Here is a 15,188-nt window from a genome sequence, read left to right as displayed (position 1 = left end):
GACCCCACACGGTCCATGTTTTGCAGGTCACCTGTAGATTTTTAAAATGTGACAGTTGGTGATACACAGTGCAGCTGCTGGGTGACATGGAAAACGTGAACCGTGTGGGGTCCTGAGGACCGAGTTTGAGAACCACTGGACTAAAACAATGCTAGGATGAGTACACTGAGATAGAGATGTATTGTAAGACCACTTCTTTTCTTCTAGCAATTTTCCCCCCATCACCACCACCCTTCGCAGACTCCTCTGGACATCAATGCCCACCATCTATGGCCCATAGTAATTGGTGTAGCAAGGTGTTATAGCGCCCAGAGCAAACACATACTACAATACTGAACTACAAACGGGAGTAGGCATGGCAAGCATGTGGGAAGAACAGAGCTCCCTGGGAACAGTATATATTACATGACACAATCATAGGGTATGTATATATATATATATATATATATATATATATATATATATAAAATCAAACAGCCACTGGAGTATATTTTATTATACAACCACCCTATTCCCCCACACATCATACTGCCCACCCGGCATGTTTACAATAACCCCTGTACACCTGACACAGCCACCAGCAATTATATTATTCACATTTCCTATTTACATTGCCCTCAAAGCATTTATATAACTCCCTGTACATTATTTATTCCGAGGCACCCACCATGGCATGGTTATGTACATATAAAGAGGTAAGACATGTTACATAGGATAACCCGAATGCCTATACACATGAGTGAAGCACACATGAATCCATTCGCCTTGCTGAGCTCAAGAGAACTGTACTACTTCTCTCTGAGGAACTGGCATTCAAGATAAATTGATTGTTGGTGAAAGTAATGTTTTACCTATTTTGTCTGTGCCCCAGATAGTTCATACCAGCTTATTCATTCAGCCACTGGAAGCTGGATGTATTCATCAGGCTATACTCGTACAGTGGCGTCACTAGTGTTCGTGTCACGCAGTATGGTAACTAATGGTGTCACATCACATGGACATCTTCTGTATCAAACCATACAGTAAATGAATCGAGTACACACATCCCAACATTTCAAAATCCCATCTTTGGCATGTGCACGCAAAAGGATGCATGGCCTAGTGCCCATGATGCATTGCTCCCAGGTGCATGCTGTTTTGGGGGCGTGACTGCATGTCACGACACCATTCTCAACATCCTGGTATCTTGCCCAGTGCTCCAGAAGCTGCTGGAAAACCCACATCCTCTCCCAGCACAGTGTGACAGTGTGTGTGTGTGTGTGTGTGTGTGTGTGTGTGTGTGTGTGTGTGTGAGTCATCCCTCACTGCTGCTCTATTTTGGTATCACCCTCGGATGGTGTCACCTGGTGTGGGCCGCACCACCCTAGTGACACTGCTGAACTCAGGGCCAGCACGTCCATTAGGCAACTTTCTAAGGTTTCTGTGACATGAGGGAACAGCCCACTGAGACTGCAGAGGAGAAAATGGCATCCATATTTATGCTTACTGCTGGTAACAGAAGCACTAGCTATTATTTATTTACAACTGCTGCAGCCAGATCCTGTGGCTGTCAGTGTCATCAGCCAAGTGCAGCAGACAGGCAGCAGCCTGGGCAACCAACCCTTACCTCTCCCCTTCCCTCTCACACAGACAATTATGTAAGCTCCACCTCCAAGGCTGTACAAAAAGAAGAACAACGAGGATCTAGCTGAATGAGCAGCAAAAACCAGACAGGCAAGGGGACTTTTTAGTGGATTCTTGGTGTGTGATGGAGGTTAATGGATGCTGAGGCGGAGGGGGGTTAATGTGTACTGCGAGAGGATTAATAGATGCTGGGTGGGGGTGGTTTATGGGTATTGAGTGAGGGACTAAAGAATGCTGGGGGTAAGTGGATTAACAGGTGCTGGGCAGGAGGAGGTTAATGGGTGCTGAGACTGGGGTTAATAAATTCTGGGGTGAATGGACTAATGGGTGGTGAGGGAGAATATATTAACAGGTGCTAGGTGGCCGGTGCTAATAGGTATTGAGAGTGAATGCATTAATAGGTGTTGGGTGGGGAGGGTCATTTGTGCAGTGAGGGAGGTTAATGGGTGTTTGGGGTGTGGACGGATGTGTTCATGGCTGCTGCTAAGGTGAATTGATTAATGATTTGAGAGGAACAGGTTAACAGAGTTAACAGAGGAACAGAGTGCTTTGTGTGAATTAATTAATGGGTGCTGTGAGGGGAGAGATTAATGGGTGCATAAAAAGTTAATGAGTGTTGTGAGGTTGAATTGATAAATGGATTCTTAGAGAGGAATGGGATAATGGTTAAAAAGTGCTGGGTGGGAGAATTGATTAATGGATTCTTGAAGGGAATGGGTTAACAAGTACTGGGTGAATAGATTAATGGGTGCTGGACGTGTGTGTATGTATGAATGTGTTCCTGCAGGAAGGGGCATTAATGGATGTTGACAGTGTGGATTAATGTGTTATTGTGTGCTGGGATGGTGAAGTGATTAATGTATTCTTTGTAAAGAATGGCTAAGTGGGAACTGGAATGGGAAAGGTAGTGGATGCTGAGTGAATTAGGTAAAATGTATTGGAAGGGGTGAAGGTGAATAGGCATATATTGGGTGCTCTGGTTATGTAAAATGTTTTAATACATTTACAGGCAGGATGTGCATATGAAAAATGACTCACCCCATTGTCACAGACTATGGAAAACATGTAAGTGTGGTTTTATACAAATGTATTGAAGGAGTGCATTGGGGAATAAGGGGCAGAAATGTGAAGCTCTCCCTTGGGCACCTACACACTTTGCAATGACCCTGACTGCACTGGTGCATGAAGCACTTGCTCTGCCTTTCCTCACAGCACATATAACTTGACTAGTCACTTCCTGCAGATCTGGAGCTGCCAGGAGCAGTGTATTTGCAGTGTTCCTCACTGGAGAGACTCTTTTGTAAGATGAACCAGCGATATACATACTCTGAGTATTAGGAGGCAGTGCAAGGTCCACTGATGCCAATGTAAGTTGGGTGCATGAGTGGTGGGCACCAAAGGTGGGTCCCTAAAGCTTCCAGGCCACATACACTAGCATTGGTGCCACCTGCACTAAATATAGTTATGCCACTGGTTGCCATAATGTATAGTTCAGAGAAAATAGTTCATGACAAATGTCCTTGATTCTCCAAGCAGTTTTTATCATGCACAATATTAGAATACCATGTCCATAAAGAAATAGGAAAACAAAATAATAAAATATAGAGTAGCATAAATTCCGTTGTCACCTCCATATGAATGCATGCTTTTTATCCCCATGCAACATGATGCTTATATTCTGAATACACTGTACATATTTTCTTAGACAAAAGTGTTTAAAGTTTATCTTTTAGGTTATCTGTTGATTTGTTGGTTCTATGAATACTATATTTATATGTGTTTTAGATATGTATAATGACTACTCATATTCATTTGGGTGAGCATTGTATAAAAACATTGGGAAGGATAGGCTCTCCTCTATCACTCCCTGAAATAGACCTGAATGGTTGAACATTTCATTGAGTAAGTGACTAGATTTTACTGCTGACCCTACTTGGTGATCTAAAGCCATTCAGTCTACTGTGCTCAACAAAGCTTGTACCATTTGGTGGAGTTTGGCTGTTTTGAACGGTTCGTTTACTCTTTTTTCTGTATGAGTCCATTGTTGGCTAATTACGGATTCAATGTAATTTCCTTTTTTATTTTGTATAAAAGTATTAAAATGAAGGATAAGTTGCACTTTATGTCTTCTTGGTACTTATTCTTTAACAGCTCATGGACTGAACCAATTTACAACATTTAACGTTGGATCCAGTCCTGATTGAGAAAATTCAAGACTGATTTATTGTTTTTCCTGCAAAGTGCTCTACATAAAGGCATCTTGTAGGAGTGCGCTTTCTCCTGTAATTGAAATGAAAACGTAAGTTTTCCACACACCTTTTTAGTGCGTGTACATAGAGGTGACAATGAGATTCACAACATACTACGCTGTATTCTATTCTATTATTTTATTCATTTTACAAGGTATCCTAATATTGGGAATGAGAAAAGAACACCTGCTGGAAGGATTGAGGACATTTATTTACACATTATAGCAACTTTACTCTAGGCTCGATGCATTTACAGAATCAATCTATAAATGCATCTGTTGATATTATTCAGATATTAAGACTAAAGCCAAATTGTCAGCTTACAGAAGATGAACCAGATATAGGGGTATATGCAATTGCGGTCGAATTCCCGAAAATGTAAAAAAACTGGACTTTTTCGCCAAAAAAAAAAAAAATCGACAATGCAATACAGTACTTTTGAAATTCGACTTTTTGAAATTCGACATTTGACAAATTCGACATTTCTGCAATGGTACAAATGCGGCTTTTCGACAAAAGTATATTCAATTGAAGAATGTAAATTCGACAACAGTGCTTTTTGACAGTAAATTCGTCATTTTCAATCCGCCTCACTTTGCTGGCGGAATGTAATAAAAAATTTTAAAAACATGTTTTTCTGTGTGTTTTTTTTATTGCTAATAGCATATCTATTTATATTAGAAGGGATTAGGTACTTGGTTTGTCTATTTAGGATGCCCAAGTATTATTTATATATTTTTTACAATATATATATATATATATATATATTTTTTTTTTTTTATGGAATGGGTTAAAAACCCGAAAAAAAATTGCGTGGGGTCCCCCCTCCTAAGCATAACCAGCCTCGGGCTCTTTGAGCCGGTCCTGGTTGCCAAAATATGGGGAAAAAATGACAGGGGATCCCCCGTATTTTAACAACCAGCACCGGGCTCTGCGCCTGGTCCTGGTGCAAAAAATACGGGGGACAAAAAGAGTAGGGGTCCCCCATATTTTTTGTACCAGCACCGGGCTCCACTAGCTGGACAGATAATGCCACAGCCGGGGGACACTTTTATACCGCTCCCTGCGGCCGTGGCATTAAATACCCAACTAGTCACCCCTGGCCGGGGTACCCTGGAGGAGTGGGGACCCCTTCAGTCAAGGGGTCCCCCCCTGCCACCCAAGGGCCAGGGGTGAAGCCCGAGGCTGTCCCCCCCATCCAAGGGCTGTGGATGGGGGGCTGATAGCCTTGAGTAAAATTAAAGAATATGGTTTTTTGCAGAAGAACTACAAGTCCCAGCAAGCCTCCCCCGCAAGCTGGTACTTGGAGATCCACAAGTACCAGCATGCGGGGGGAAACGGGCCCGCTGGTACCTGTAGTTCTACTGCAAAAAAATACACAAATAAAAACAGGACACGCACACCTTGAAAGTACAACTTTATTACATACATGTCGACACACACACACATACTTACCTATGTTGACACGACCTTCGGTCCACTTGTCCAAGTAGAATCCACGGGGTGTACCTGAAAATAAAATTATACTCACCTAAATCCAGTGTCAAGTGATATTTGTAATCCACGTACTTGGCAAAATAAAAAAACGCATTTACCCGATCCACACAGGCTGAAAGGGGTCCCATGTTTACACATGGGACTCCTATCCCCGAATGCTGAGACCCCCTGTGACTCCTGTCACAGAAGGTCCCTTCAGGCAATCAGGGAGCGCCACGTCCTGGCACTCTCCTGATTCCCTATGCGCGTCTGAGCTGGCAGACAGCGCATCGCACAGTACCTCCATTAGTTTCAATGGTGGGAACTTTGCGGTCAGCGGTGGGGTTACCCGGTGACCTCACCGCTGACCGCAAAGTTCCCACAATTGAAGATAATGGAGGTGGCTGTGCGATGCGCGTCTGACAGCTCAGACGCGCATACAGCCAATCAGGAGAGTGCCATGACGTGGCACTCCCTGATTGCCTGAAGGGACCTTCTGTGACAGCAGTCACGGGGGGTCTCTGCATTCGGGGAAAGGGGTCCCATGTGTAAACATGGGAACCCTTTCAGTCCGTGTGGATCGGGTATGCGTTTTTTTGTTTTGCCAAGTACGTGGATTACAAATATCACAGGACACTGGATTTAGGTGAGTATATAATTTTATTTTCAGGTACCCCGGATTCTTCGACCTTGGAGACGTGGCAGTCGGCGTGTCAACATAGGTAAGTATGTATGTGTCGGCATGTGTGAAATAAAGTTGTATTTTCACGGTGTGCGTGTCCTGTTTTTATTTGGGTATTTTTTTGCAGAAGAACTACAGGTACCAGCGGGCCCGTTTCCCCCCCGCATGCTGGTACTTGTGGTTCTCCAAGTACCAGCTTGTGGGGGAGGCTTGCTGGGACTTGTAGTTCTTCTGCAAAAAAACAATATTCGTTCATTTTTACACATGGCTATCAACCCCCCATCCACAGCCCTTGGATGGGGGGGACAGCCTCGGGCTTCACCCCTGGCCCTTGGGTGGCTGGGGGGGGACCCCTTGATTGAAGGGGTCCCCACTCCTCCAGGGTACCCCGGCCAGGGGTGACTAGTTGGGTATTTAATGCCACGGCCGCAGGGAGCGGTATAAAAGTGTCCCCCGGCTGTGGCATTATCTGTCCAGCTAGTGGAGCCCGGTGCTGGTACAAAAAATATGGGGGACCCCTACTCTTTTTGTCCCCCGTATTTTTTGCACCAGGACCAGGCGCAGAGCCCGGTGCTGGTTGTTAAAATACGGGGGATCCCCTGTCATTTTTTCCCCCATATTTTGGCAACCAGGACCGGCTCAAAGAGCCCGAGGCTGGTTATGCTTAGGAGGGGGGACCCCACGCAATTTTTTTCCGGGTTTTTTACCGTTTTTTGTACCATCTGAAAAGTCGATTCAAAATCCATCAATTGGTCCGTTTTTTGACAGCAGGACTGTCGAATCCGTTTTTTATTGAATATGTCGAATTTCGGCACCCGCCGGCCGGAATTCGACGGTCGAATTGTGTCGAATTTAAAAACGGGCGAAAAATTGCCGCAATTCGCCCGGAATTGCATATACCCCATAAACTTTCAAACTATGGACCTTATTCAGCACGGATCGCAAAATAGAGAAAACACAGTCCGGCTGATTATTGAATAACTGCGCATGTGTATCATTCGAATTGCGCATGCACAACCGCGACTTGCGATTTATTCTGCGAATGCATGGTGCTACAATGCAATCGCATTTTGAGAGACAGGAAACCAGCATTTAGGGGAGCAAACATGGCATTTTGTGGGTGTGTTTGTCAAAATGCAGGCATGCCAAAGCATTTTTCAGGTGGGTACCTGATGTCAGCAATAAGCACTTCCCGCCTGTTGCATTTGCAGAATTGTGGATGACTTTGGCTGGCGCAGATGGAAAAAGTTTTTGATGTCCCGGTATTTGTGAATGGTTATGCGATCTCAGCAACTGCTTTTTAGCAGTTTTGTGATCCGTGCTGTGTAAGGTCCTTTGTTCACAGAATACAACTTTACTGCTAAAAATAGCACTGTAGTGTTATTGCAGAAAGAATAACTAAATAAAACATATGTTATAGATGTATCGTTTTTGATGAGTAGACACAAAGTGTTAAGAACTTAAATAAAATGGCTAATGGGTACATAGAAACATTTATACTTGATTGGTAGATGGCCTTAGTTATTATTCATGATATATCATTCTATGGATTCAAATATTGCAGGAGCTCGTTTCAGATGCCCTTTAATTATTGTGCTTTTTGCACCCATACAGACAGGATTTAACTGTGTATAGTGACAGACATATTGTCTTGCCACCTAAGAAGGTTTAGAAAAACAGTGCTCTCCCCCCCCCTCCCCCACCCCTGCCACTCATACCAAAACAGAGCAACAAGTAAATTGCTCCGTCGGGCACAGGGAAGAACTTTTGACTACTCCCCCCTTTAATATAAGTTCATTTCAATAACTAATTTCTACTTTGCAGCTTTGATGATTTCAGTCTGAGCAGGGATTTGGCTGTGACAATTGTTAATAGTTTGTTCTCATTGCTGTTTTTATTGCTATATTCTTTTATAGTATCTACATTATCGCATCTTTCAAGTATCTCTTATTTTGCCAACACACGGAATTCTAATTCCATGGGTTATCATGGATACATTCTGAAACATGCATATTGAGACATTGTTTAAATCTCAATATTCAAGAAAAATTTAAATAATTTTAAATAACTATAATCGGTAACAAATCTAGAATGACCTGTTTTAACATGTGGCGTAGACTACAAATAGTGGTTTGCCATTTTTGCTTATAAGTTTAAGATGGGATTATAAGTGTGGTTATTAAATGGGTGTGATACATTATATCAGCGGTCAGGATGCCGGTGGTCACATGACTAGCACCGGCATCCCACCATTTTAGAATGCCGACAGGAGACGGGGTTATTATTTTACCCCCTCCCTACCTCCTACCCTAACCCTAACCTGCCTGGGGTGGCGGCTAGGGCTAAGACATGGGGGCTAGTGGCTAGGGCTAACCCCTCTCTAGTTCCTAACCCCTCTGGGCCCTACCACTAGCTGTCACCCCAATACTTGCCTTTGGGATGTGGACTGTCTGTGTTCTGGCACAGAGATTCCGAGTGGTATCAGGATTTCCAGCTTCGGCCACATGACCACTGGCATCCCGACCGCTGGGATGCTAATCACATACCTCATTGATTTCTGAAGCCTGTACTATAAAGTTCAGCAAATAACTATTTGAAGTTGTAAATGAACAGAAACACAAGCGTGAGTTGATTTCTTCTATTTTCAATGAGATGGACTAAAATGCTCTACTTGATGTTCATTAGCATGTTGAGCTTGGTATGCTTCATTGGTCTGGTGACAGGATGCAACCGTTTTCACTACTCCACTGAAATAAATCATCCATTTCAGAAGGAAACATCACTACTCAGAAAAAACTGTTAGTGCTCTGCCTGTTAATGAAATTTTGCTGTCATTACATTGTGCTTTCTTTAATGAATTTGGAGTTGGCAGTGCCTGCAAGGGTGGAGGGTAGGTGTAGAAAATAAACTCTGATGAGTACTATATTTGCATAATCCACTCTGATCCCAACCAAGCTCGGTAGGGCCTACTGAAGAGTTATTATATTTTTTAGGAGTGATGATTGCTCATTTTATTAATGTCATTTTCCATTTCAAGCTTAATTCAGTAATATTGCTCACTTCAATTGTAAACTGTATATTGTGATAATCACACAAATTATATGTTCTCCTCCTTATAGGGTATCTTCACTTAAAATAATTTAGCCTCATTAAAATCAATAAACTGTGTCCTATAATTTACTAGCTCCAAATAATGAAATATGCATAAGATATGATATCTGTCTGATATGGGATGTACAACACCTCCCCCTACATCCCGCCCCCTGAGAATCCCAACGGTTGGCATGCCGACTAGCAGAGACTATTCCCACTTGTGGGTATCCACGAAACCCATAGAGAGGGAATAGAACCTGTGGCGACCGCAGGCCGCCGAGTCCACAAGGGGATTGTTGCGCTTGCCCCCCCAGCCCCCACTCCCCCCCCCCGGCAGAGGTAAGCTGACTGCTGGTCACGCATACCCGTCCCATCTGATACAACCTGTTGATAACTCAGAAGATTACTATTGCTGCCGTTTGATTTCTCAGCAACAATCCCAGCCATAGAAATGATCTGTGCAGTCCACAGTATATTTACATGGCTATATATGATAAAAGGGGAGCTCAGTTATTCAAATCTAAAAAATAGCAACAACTGTGTGTTTCATAGTTATCAACAGGTGATTTCAGTCAGATGTCCTACTTTTTGTATCAGTAGCTATAGTATTCCAGTATGTTATTTTAACTAGGCAAAATCATTTTTGGGTCTAGTTAGCCTATAAATTAACAAGCATAAAGAAGCAACAAAATATGTAAAACATAAAACAAAAACAAACGAAACGTTTTCAGAGCTGTAAGGCAATGTAATAAACATCTGTGTTTATCCCTTACCAAACATGAAGAACACAGCTGTGCTGTATGTAACAAAATGATGAGTTGGACATTGTACTGACAAGTTAAAGCCATTTAAAATAATAATAATAATAATAATAATAACAATAAACAGTCTAATAACCATGTAATACATAATATCTTGCAAAGAACATTTGAGTTTATATACAAATCAATCACACTGAAACGGAACTACACAGTTATACTATTATTTCTTTCCGACAACCTGAATTAAAGGTATGGAACATAAAAAAGAAATAAACATAATCTAAAGAGAAAATAGTCAAGAAGAGACTCAAAGGTAAAGGCTGTGGTGTCAAGGGCCATATGCTGCATAATCTTGAGAGTTTAAAAGCGTTTCTCTTGGCTGATAGACTGATGTATGGGTCTCCTAACAGCCTCTTATTCAAGTTTTATCTCCAGTCTATAACATTAATGACACATATTTCTGTATTACTAATGTGTAAGTCTCTTTTATGTAACTACACTAGCCACATCACTTGTTTTACAAACATCAGAAGTTTTCTATTAGACAGATAAATAAAATTAAAGACTCATCTCCTCGCTATAACTAAGTCTGCTTGTATTCGGGGATTAAATGTCTGAACAATGGCAGTTTACTGTACTTAAGAACATCAAGAAAAAAATGGAGCCACAATAAATATAACATGGCTTAGCAAAAAGGTAAACACAGTTTTCAATAACAAAATATATAAAACAAAACCACTACATTACTGTCAACAGCTAACAAGCCTATCGGTCTACCCAATGTACATGTCTTACTGTATGTGAGAACTGAAGCCTGAAAAAGCTTAGATTTTAATTTGTCAATTTAGCATTAATTGAAAAATGATTTGCAAGCCAAGGAAGAGTAGAATATAAGTAATATAAAATTACATTTATGGAACATTTACTTCCTAAATGTTTTTTTTTAGAACAAATATAAACACTAATTGAAATGCAGTAATTGAAATACAATTGGCAAAAATACAGAGGAAAAAGAAAATACAAATTTGTGAGAAAAATAAGATTTTACTTACCGATAAATCTATTTCTCGTAGTCCGTAGTGGATGCTGGGACTCCGTCAGGACCATGGGGAATAGCGGCTCCGCAGGAGACAGGGCACAAAATTTAAAAGTTTGACCACTAGGTGGTGTGTACTGGCTCCTCCCCCTATGACCCTCCTCCAAGCCTCAGTTAGGATACTGTGCCCGGACGAGCGTACACAATAAGGAAGGATTTTGAATCCCGGGTAAGACTCATACCAGCCACACCAATCACACCGTACAACTTGTGATCTGAACCCAGTTAACAGTATGACAAACGTAGGAGCCTCTGAACAGACGGCTCACAACAATAACAACCCGATTTTTTTGTAACAATAACTATGTACAAGTATTGCAGACAATCCGCACTTGGGATGGGCGCCCAGCATCCACTACGGACTACGAGAAATAGATTTATCGGTAAGTAAAATCTTATTTTCTCTGACGTCCTAGTGGATGCTGGGACTCCGTCAGGACCATGGGGATTATACCAAAGCTCCCCAACGGGCGGGAGAGTGCGGATGACTCTGCAGCACCGAATGAGAGAACTCCAGGTCCTCCTTAGCCAGGGTATCAAATTTGTAGAATTTTACAAACGTGTTCTCCCCTGACCACGTAGCTGCTCGGCAGAGTTGTAATGCCGAGACCCCTCGGGCAGCCGCCCAAGATGAGCCCACCTTCCTTGTGGAATGGGCCTTGACAGATTTAGGCTGTGGCAGGCCTGCCACAGAATGTGCAAGTTGAATTGTGCTACAAATCCAACGAGCAATCGTCTGCTTAGAAGCAGGAGCACCCAGCTTGTTGGGTGCATACAGTATAAACAGCGAGTCAGATTTTCTGACTCCAGCCGTCCTTGAAATATATATTTTCAATGCTCTGACAACGTCCAGCAACTTGGAATCCTCCAAATCGCTAGTAGCCGCAGGCACCACAATAGGCTGGTTCAGGTGAAACGCTGAAACCACCTTAGGCAGAAAGTGAGGACGCGTCCGCAGTTCTGCCCTGTCCGAATGGAAAATCAGATATGGTCTTTTATACGATAAAGCCGCCAATTCTGACACTCTCCTGGCTGAAGCCAGGCCCAGTAGCATGGTTACTTTCCATGTAAGATATTTCAAATCCACCGATTTGAGTGGCTCAAACCAATGGGATTTGAGAAAATCCAAAACTACATTAAGATCCCACGGTGCCACTGGGGGCACAACCGGGGGCTGTATATGTAGTACTCCTTTTACAAAAGTCTGGACTTCAGGAACTGAAGCCAATTCTTTCTGGAAGAAAATCGAAAGGGCCGAAATTTGAACCTTAATGGACCCTAATTTGAGGCCCATAGACAATCCTGTTTGCAGGAAATGTAGGAATCGACCCAGTTGAAATTCCTCCGTCGGGGCCTTCCTGGCCTCACACCACGCAACATATTTTCTCCAAATGCGGTGATAATTTTGTGCAGTCACCTCCTTCCTGGCTTTTACCAGGGTAGGGATGACCTCTTCCGGAATGCCTTTTTCCCTTAGGATTTGGCGTTCAACCGCCATGCCGTCAAACGCAGCCGCGGTAAGTCTTGGAATAGACACGGTCCCTGCTGAAGCAGGTCCCGTCTTAGAGGTAGAGGCCACGGATCTTCCGTGAGCATCTCCTGAAGTTCCGGGTACCAAGTTCTTCTTGGCCAATCCGGAGCCACGAGTATCGTTCTTACTCCCCTTTGCCGTATAATTCTCAGTACTTTTGGTATGAGAGGCAGAGGAGGAAACACATACACTGACTGGTACACCCATGGTGTTACCAGAGCGTCTACAGCTATTGCCTGAGGGTCTCTTGACCTGGCGCAATACCTGTCCAGTTTTTTGTTGAGGCGGGACGCCATCATGTCCACCATTGGTCTTTCCCAATGGACCACAATCATGTGGAAGACTTCTGGATGAAGTCCCCACTCTCCCGGGTGCAGATCGTGTCTGCTGAGGAAGTCTGCTTCCCAGTTGTCCACTCCCGGGATGAACACAGCTGACAGTGCTAACACATGATTTTCTGCCCAGCGGAGAATCCTTGCAGCTTCTGCCACTGCCCTCCTTCTTGTGCCGCCCTGTCTGTTTACGTGGGCGACTGCCGTGATGTTGTCCGACTGAATCAACACCGGCTGACCCTGAAGCAGAGGTTTTGCCAGGCTTAGAGCATTGTAGATTGCTCTTAGCTCCAGTATATTTATGTGAAGAGACGTCTCCAGGCTTGACCACACGCCCTGGAAGTTTCTTCCCTGTGTGACCGCTCCCCAGCCTCTCAGGCTGGCATCTGTGGTCACTAGGACCCAGTTCTGTATGCCAAATCTGCGGCCCTCTAACAGATGAGCACTCTGCAACCACCATAGCAGAGACACTCTTGTCCTTGTGGACAATTTTATCCGCTGATGCATCTGCAGATGCGATCCGGACCATTTGTCCAGCAGATCCCACTGAAAAGTTCGTGCATGGAATCTGCCGAATGGGATCGCTTCGTAAGAAGCTACCATTTTTCCCAGGACTCTTGTGCATTGATGCACAGATACTTTTCCTGGTTTTAGGAGGTTCCTGACTAGATCGGATAACTCCCTGGCTTTCTCCTCCGGAAGAAATACCTTTTTCTGAACAGTGTCCAGAATCATCCCTAGGAACAACAGACGTGTCGTCGGGATCAGTTGGGATTTTGGAAAATTCAGAATCCACCCGTGTTGTTGGAGCACTACTTGGGTTAGTGCTACTCCGACCTCCAGCTGTTCTCTGGATCTTGCCCTTATCAGGAGATCGTCCAAGTAAGGGATAATTAAGACGCCTTCTCTTCGAAGAAGGATCATCATTTCGGCCATTACCTTGGTAAAGACCCGGGGTGCCGTGGACAATCCAAACGGCAGCATCTGAAACTGATAATGACAGTTTTGGACCACGAACCTGAGGTACCCTTGGTGTGAAGGACAAATTGGAACATGAAGGTAAGCATCCTTGATGTCCAAGGACACCATAAAATCCCCTTCTTCCAGATTCGCTATCACTGCTCTGAGTGACTCCATCTTGAACTTGAATTTTTGTATGTACAGGTTCAGAGATTTTAGATTTAGAATCGGTCTTACCGAGCCGTCCGGCTTCGGTACCACAAATAGCGTGGAGTAATACCCCTGTCCCTGTTGTAGGAGGGGTACCTTGACTATCACCTGCTGAGAATACAGCTTGTGAATGGCCTCCAATACCGTCGCCCTGTCGGAGGGAGACGTTGGCAAAGCAGACTTTAGGAAACGGCGAGGAGGGGACTTCTCGAATTCCAACCTGTAACCCTGAGATACTACCTGCAGGATCCAGGGGTCCACCTTGGCAGATATGGACATCGCACTTACTCTTGATGCCAGAGTGCAAATATCTCTCTGTGCATCTCGCATATAAAGAAATGCATCCTTTAACTGCTCTATAGTCAGTAAAATACTGTCCCTATCCAGGGTATCAATATTTTCAGACAGTGACTCCGACCAAGCCACGCCAGCACTGCACATCCAGGCTGAGGCGATTGCTGGTCTCAGTATAACACCCGTATGTGTGTATATACTTTTTTATGTATTCTCCAGCCTCCTATCAGCTGGATCCTTGAGGGCGGCCGTATCAGGAGACGGTAACGCCACTTGCTTTGATAAGCGTGTGAGCGCCTTATCCACCCTAGGAGGTGTTTCCCAGCGCGCCCTAACCTCTGGCGGGAAAGGGTATAATGCCAATAACTTCTTTGAAATTAGCAGTTTTCTATCTGGGGTAACCCACGCTTCATCACACACTTCATTCAGTTCCTCTGATTCAGGAAAAACTATCGGTAGTTTTTTCACACCCCACATAATACCCCTTTTTGTGGTACTTGCAGTATCAGAGATATGCAAAGCCTCCTTCATTGCCGTGATCATATAACGTGTGGCCCTACTGGAAAATACGTTTGTTTCTTCACCGTCGACACTGGATTCAGTGTCAGTGTCTGGGTCTGTGTCGACCGACTGAGGTAAAGGGCGTTTTACAGCCCCTGACGGTGTCTGAGACGCCTGGACAGGTACTAACTGGTTTGCCGGCTGTCTCATGTCGTCAACCGACTTTTGTAGCGTGCTGACACTATCCCGTAATTCCATAAACAAAGCCATCCATTCTGGTGTCGACTCCCTAGGGGGTGACATCACCATTACAGGCAATTGCTCCGCCTCCACGCCAACATCGTCCTCATACATGTCGACACACACGTACCGACACACAG

At 43.9% G+C, this 15,188-nt stretch overlaps 1 protein-coding gene across 1 annotated transcript in view; it reads right to left on the bottom strand.

Moving 5' to 3' along the window:
* The window catches only part of TMEM132E (transmembrane protein 132E), a 733,604-nt gene that overhangs the window by 680,418 nt on the left and 37,998 nt on the right, over window positions 1-15,188 (bottom strand). The window lies entirely within an intron of this gene.

The sequence above is a fragment of the Pseudophryne corroboree genome, chromosome 2 (genome assembly GCF_028390025.1).
Source record: "Pseudophryne corroboree isolate aPseCor3 chromosome 2, aPseCor3.hap2, whole genome shotgun sequence".
In the NCBI taxonomy this organism is placed as follows: Eukaryota; Metazoa; Chordata; class Amphibia; order Anura; family Myobatrachidae; genus Pseudophryne; species Pseudophryne corroboree.
Note: the sequence above shows the minus strand (reverse complement) of the source record. Positions and strands in the feature narration are given on the sequence as shown.